Here is a 6,040-nt window from a genome sequence, read left to right on the forward strand (position 1 = left end):
GAGAATAAAAGTTACGCCTTCTTTCTTTGCGTGAACATTTGGGCGGCGTTATGCAAATCTTACCACAGAGCGACGTAGGTATGTTGGGGCGTGTTAGAACGAGCCGTTTTAGGTAGGTGTGGCTGACTCTTAACTTTTATAAAGAATATCTCTTTGGATTTGAGACTTTAGTCTTTGCAACTTTACAGATCTTCTTTATGCACCAAGAGCTTGTAACACTCCAAAGAGAAAGGAAAACTTGAAATCCCATCATATGACCCCTTTAAAATGATGAAAAAGTTGTTTGAATCAATGATTCAAGGACTCACTCATAAACCTACTTGATGAATCAGCGTTTTTGAACGATTCTCTTGAATAAATGATTCATTCATTTATACATTTTTTAAGTCACTTCTCGGCACCTAGTGAATTCCCAGATAGCAAGAACGTTTGGGCAAAATGTGGCTGATAGCTGTCACATTTGGCCTAGGTATGGCATGGCTGAGCACATATGGGCCAAACTTGAACCGTATATGTTTTGCCATGGATTTAGAATTGGAGGGAATTTTCTTTTGGATGACAATTTTTTTGAGGTATATGGTCCAGATGATAGCACACAACTGAGAGCCATATGTGGCTTGGCTATGGCACACCATGGAATATGTTAACTTATGGTTAACATTTGGCTTTTATTTGGAAAAACACATATAAACTGCTGGCAGGTTAGTGGCAGTCCACATCTCAGCCCATTCAACAATGCTATTGGTTGCTTTGTGTCTTCCCTTATTCCTATTGGTGGATTACTGAAATTTTGAAAATATATCCGTTATTTCCGCTCTGCTTCCTCTTTCAATCGCTGTTAAAAAAAGAAGAAGATGATGAAAAAGCTCCCTATTTACAACAGCAGCCTTTGCCCAGACACATTCTTATGCAGGTAAGTACAGTTTTGGTGTTTTAAATGTTTTCTAGGGGTGTAATGGTACACTTATTATTCGTACCGAACAAATACAGTGTCATTTTAACCACTGCACATGCGGAACTCTCTATTTTGGTCACGCTACCATAGACATCAATGTTTATATCTGAATTATAAACTTTCATCCCAGTATTTCTGGGATAAGATGAATGACTGTACGACAGAAATAATACTGTGTAGTTGAAAAGACTGTTTGTGAAGCTGTTTCTTAACCAAACATGGTAACTGCTCTCTCTGTGTCAGCGGCAGTGCGAACGCAGATTTAAATGATCCGGTAAGACTTTGTCAAAGGTTTAATAGACACGGGAGAATCGTTGTCATTTAGAAATGAGATCGTGTGGTTGTCAGAATCAAGATCGCGATCTTTTAACGATTAATCGTGCAGCTCTAGATATAGCTATTGTATTATTATTGTTGTTATTATTTCTCATGCACCACAGCACAGGAGGTGTTGGCCTCCTTCTAGCTCCACCAAGTTCAGCACAACACCTCCCAAACACGTGTAAGCCTCCCACGAGAAGCTGAATTGGACCCCAACCGTCACCCATCGAGCGAAGCTTCACTATTGATCTTCACTGTCAGTGAGAGATATAAAGCAGGGATTCTATGGTAAGAGTGACTCAGCTGAGCAAGGGTGAGTGAGAGCGTCACACCACCTGACGCCATGATTCGTTCCCATAGATAGGTGTGGAGGGACACCACTCAACATCACCATCCAAGACAGCAATCCCGCGGGAAACTGAACACAGAAGCCCATCAGTCACCCACTGAGGTGCTTCATCAAGCTCAAGCAACCAATTCTCTAAGATGTTGGCTTCTGATAGGACGTCCTGCTTTTGTATTATTATACATCTTATTATTAATAAGTCACTGAAGACTATCGAGTTTGGAGCATTTTTACTAGGTCTGTCAATCGTTTAATTTTTTAATCTAATTAATTACACAGTGTGGCAAGTAATTAATCTAATTAATCGCATATTAAACGCACATTAAATTTGGCTGAGAAATTACCCACAAAAGATCATTTAAAGCCATTATTTTTAGGTAATATTTTAATAGGTAATATTTGTGTTGGCAAACTGAGCAAAAATAGACAATATTGTGTTGAAAATATAACACAATATTAACTTATTTACTTAACTGCTGTATGAAATCACTCGTGAAATAACTTTTGCACTTGTGCTATTGGGGACAAAAACAGCACTCGTGTGATATTGCTCATCACATAATATAAAAATGAGACAAAAATTCATACAGCGGCTTTTTTTTTTGGCATAATATCTTTAGTTTTGGGGGCACATAACTGCATTTATGTAGGCCTGTCGCAATAATCAATATATCGACTTATCGCGCAATATATGTACATGCCCTCAAATCATTTTTGGTGACACAATATATCGCCCATTATATTTACTTAAAAATTAATGTCACCATGTTTTGTACATTCCACTTGCGCCTGTGTCTTTTGCAGCTTCTCGTACACAACGTAGTCATGAGGTGCTAGTTCAAATTTAAAAAATGCTTCTACAAACAAAGTTTCATCAGCAGATATGGCCTTGTTTAGGGATCTGTGCCTTTGTGCATACGGACATCTGACTGCTAAGTAGTGATTGTGTTTCTCCGCAATAGTGTGCACCCTTAATTTACAGAGAAGGTCAGGGAAAAATCTGTAGATGGAAAAATCTCCATACAAGTTCTTTGTGCGTTTTTCTCTTTTTCTACTTGTTACTTTGCACTTTTTGTTAGAAAATGTTTATTTACTATTTATTCAGGTTTTTTAAGGTATCTAATATTTTGATTCTTAATTTCTTTGATCTAAATATTCTTAAAAATTAAAAGCTTGTTGTCATTTGGAAGTGTGTAGGCCTTCTTGCATTATTATGCTGTTACATTATTATATATTCAGTGGCATAAAATGGTCTTTAAAATGACAATAATATCGCTTATCGCAATTATCTCTGGGGCAATATATCGCACAACAAAAAGTTGTTATGGTGACAGCAGGCCTACATTTATGGACAACATAGTTGTCCTGCATCACATGTGTCAACAGTCAACTGTATGAAATAGGCCTATAAGATGATACAGGTTTAGTACAGGTCTAATTATTAACTAATTAATTAAATTAACTTTGTTAGAGTTCTTGCTGTGATGTACGTCATACAGAGGATTTAGAACGTGTCAAAAGCTTCTCATTTAATATTCGAAAATGGTCTGCCTCTCTCTCGCGATGTTGATTGGTTGATGAGAGAAGCACATCTTTTAAACTGTCATGACACGGATCTTTTTTAATAACTTACATTCCTTGAGGTGCACTTTGAAAACAAACCCTCATATTTTTAACCCTCAGGGGTGGCTCCAGTAAAAGGCCACTGTTATGATCTGTCTAATGTCATTCGATAGGAAAAAGTATCATCCCATATAAATGAAAATATGAGCTCTATAGATCAGTTGTACCAACGCCCCAAGTTAAGTGTTTAAAAAACATTATACATACAAAATCGTCATTTACAGACAAAGCATCATTAAATTGTTTACGAACGGTTTGCTGCAGCTGCTGTCAGATTCAATAAAGTTGGTTGCTTCATCTTTCAACGAATTTGTGTGAACTCTTCATTACACTGTACCTCATTTACAAAACAATATTCAGTCAAATGCCCCGAACAGTCATACGACGCGAACCTGAACTGCCTAGGCAATTAAAAATAAACCATCCATTCCTTCACGATACTGAATCCTTCCGAAGACTACATACAAATGTACTAGTATGGAAGCTTAAATCGACTAAACGCAGGTGGGCGTGGCCTATGTTGTGACAATGTGATAAAATTATTGGTTGATGCCATATCCAAATAAGGTCAGGTTAGTTTTATAAGTTTCAGATAGATGCTAAGTTTTAAGTTAACAGATAGATGCTAGTTAATTAATTGGCCTATTTACCAAACCCTGGGTGAGATGACACCCAAGGGCCGTTCTTCGTACGTCGCTAACTCAAGTTAGTTGGATTTGATTGTTGACGATTTGGCATGATCTTGGATCATTTGGTTCTTCGAAGCTCATCCCGGAGTTGCTGTCATAGCAACAGGTCCGTAAGCTTAAAGGGGTCATATGATGCTGCTAAAAAGAACAGTATTTGGTGTAATGAAATGTGTTTATGCGGTTTAAGGTTCAAAAAACACATTATTTTCCACATACTGTACATTATTGTTTCTCCTCTATGCCCCGCCTTTCTGAAACGCGTAGATTTTTACAAAGCTCATCGGTCTGAAAAGCGAGGTGTGCTGTGATTGGCCAGCTATCCAGTGCGTTGTGATTGGCCGAATACCTCAAGCGTGGACGGAAATGTTACGCCCCTTACCATATTGTGATGATGCCCTGTCAGGCCGGAGCGATGATTCTAAAACATGAAAACCCATTATAAACGAGGCATTCGTTGCATCCAGTGGGGACATAATTATGGATTATAATGACTTATACTGTCTTTTTACGCGTTGCGTTGCGTTGCATCGCATCGCGTAAACATAACACCTGCATAATGTCTGCATTTGTGAACGGAGAAATGACAAACAACAAGCACTACTCTACACATATAAAATTAAATGAATTGCTAATTATTACATTGAAATAAAAATGGAAAGCCTGTACAAATATTAGAAATCGTGAATATAAATAACTGGGAATTATGTAAAAAACTCTTACAGGGATGAGAAATATATTTCCCTAACATCCCTTCTCTCACACATTTACCCACAGCACATATACACACCATAGTAATCTATAACAAGCCGGTTAATGTGATGCGTATATGACCACCCTGTGTGACAATTACATATGATTATGGTGATCCACTCACATGAACTTCTAGTGTGTGTGTGCTTTTTTTTTAAGTTACAGTTAGTGTGGCATGAACATCACAATTATTTTGGCATGGCATCAGGGGAACTAGGAGAGCAGGATTTGAGCAGGCAAGAACCTGTGTGCACTGCCGTCTCTCTCTCTCCAGGCAGATTTAGAAGTTACAAGCAATATCAGACAGTGGAAGTCACAGGTCAGATGTGTGAGAGATATGCTGTCATTTCTGTGTTTACTTGCTCTTGACAGCTGTCTCACTGGTAGAATTTGACCACGCAGTCGAAGAACAGATCCCCGAGCTCCTGGCCCTGTATCTCCCCCCTAAGCATGGTCTTGATCTCCTCAAGACAGGTATCTCATAGTCTGCTGTAGAGAGACTCCAGCTCCTGACACACACACAAACACACAGGGTTGTTAAAGGAATATTGCAGATACAGCATAAATTAAGCTCAGTGAGAGCAGTTGTGGCATAATGTTTACAAATTACAAAAATAATTTCCAGTTTAAGCAAAGATACAGCCAGGCACTTACAATGGAAGTGAATATGGTCAATCCATTTTTGTTAAAATACAACACAAGACACAAGACGTAATCAATATGCCGCTTCTCTTCGCCCTTTGCTTTCTCTTGTCTGTTTTTGTCGTGAAATCGCTTGGTTCGTCTACTTTTTGTTTTTTGTGAACATTTCCATCTTCACTTATCGATCTCTGGACTGGATTTATAATCAAAGTTTTGAACTGTCCTCTTTTGGATGTTAACTTTGCCACATGCCTCACACCCCCACGAGCCCTCTCCCCGGATCGATGGTGTGTTTGTACCGCTTGACAGTGTCAGTGAGTGAGTCTCCACTTTCTCATTAATTCGTCGTGCCTGGTATTGTCTATCGTTTGTCTCGGGTTTGGCTAACGTGGTGCTACACGGCCACACTTCACGGCACTTCACGAGCCCTCGGCCCAGATCTAACTCTGTGGGTTCGTTCTGGGCACTGCCGTTGAGTGGTTTTCCACCTTCTCGCCATGCTGTGCCCTGTGTACCACTGTCTGGCCTGGCTAACATGGGCCAGCCAGTGTTGTGTGTCCTGTGTATCGTTGTGGTGAGTGTTGTGCTTCGAGTCATGTATCTGCTAGGCAGGCTCGCAGCTGATAGGTGGAGATAAGCCAACACACATGAATAGAGGTAGCATAAACGTGAATCAGTCACTCACCGACAGCACTTGGGAGGCTAAGGACTGAA

General features: G+C 39.4%; 2 long non-coding RNA genes across 2 annotated transcripts in view; one reads left to right on the forward strand and one right to left on the reverse strand.

Moving 5' to 3' along the window:
• The window catches only part of LOC107684950 (uncharacterized), a 7,474-nt gene extending 3,906 nt beyond the window's left edge, over positions 1 to 3,568 (reverse strand). The window contains exon 1 of the long non-coding RNA XR_001633907.1: positions 3,498 to 3,568. This is a non-coding gene — a long non-coding RNA (uncharacterized LOC107684950). The remainder of the gene's footprint in view (positions 1 to 3,497) is intronic.
• On the forward strand, positions 883 to 1,714 carry LOC107684951 (uncharacterized). Its single transcript, XR_001633908.1, has 3 exons — positions 883 to 913; positions 1,396 to 1,564; positions 1,637 to 1,714. It is a non-coding gene; the product is annotated as an uncharacterized LOC107684951 (long non-coding RNA).
• Positions 3,569 to 6,040: the final 2,472 nt, after the last annotated feature.

This window comes from Sinocyclocheilus anshuiensis, unplaced genomic scaffold, assembly GCF_001515605.1.
Source record: "Sinocyclocheilus anshuiensis isolate Anshui unplaced genomic scaffold, SAMN03320099.WGS_v1.1 scaffold49, whole genome shotgun sequence".
NCBI classification, from domain to species: domain Eukaryota; kingdom Metazoa; phylum Chordata; class Actinopteri; order Cypriniformes; family Cyprinidae; genus Sinocyclocheilus; species Sinocyclocheilus anshuiensis.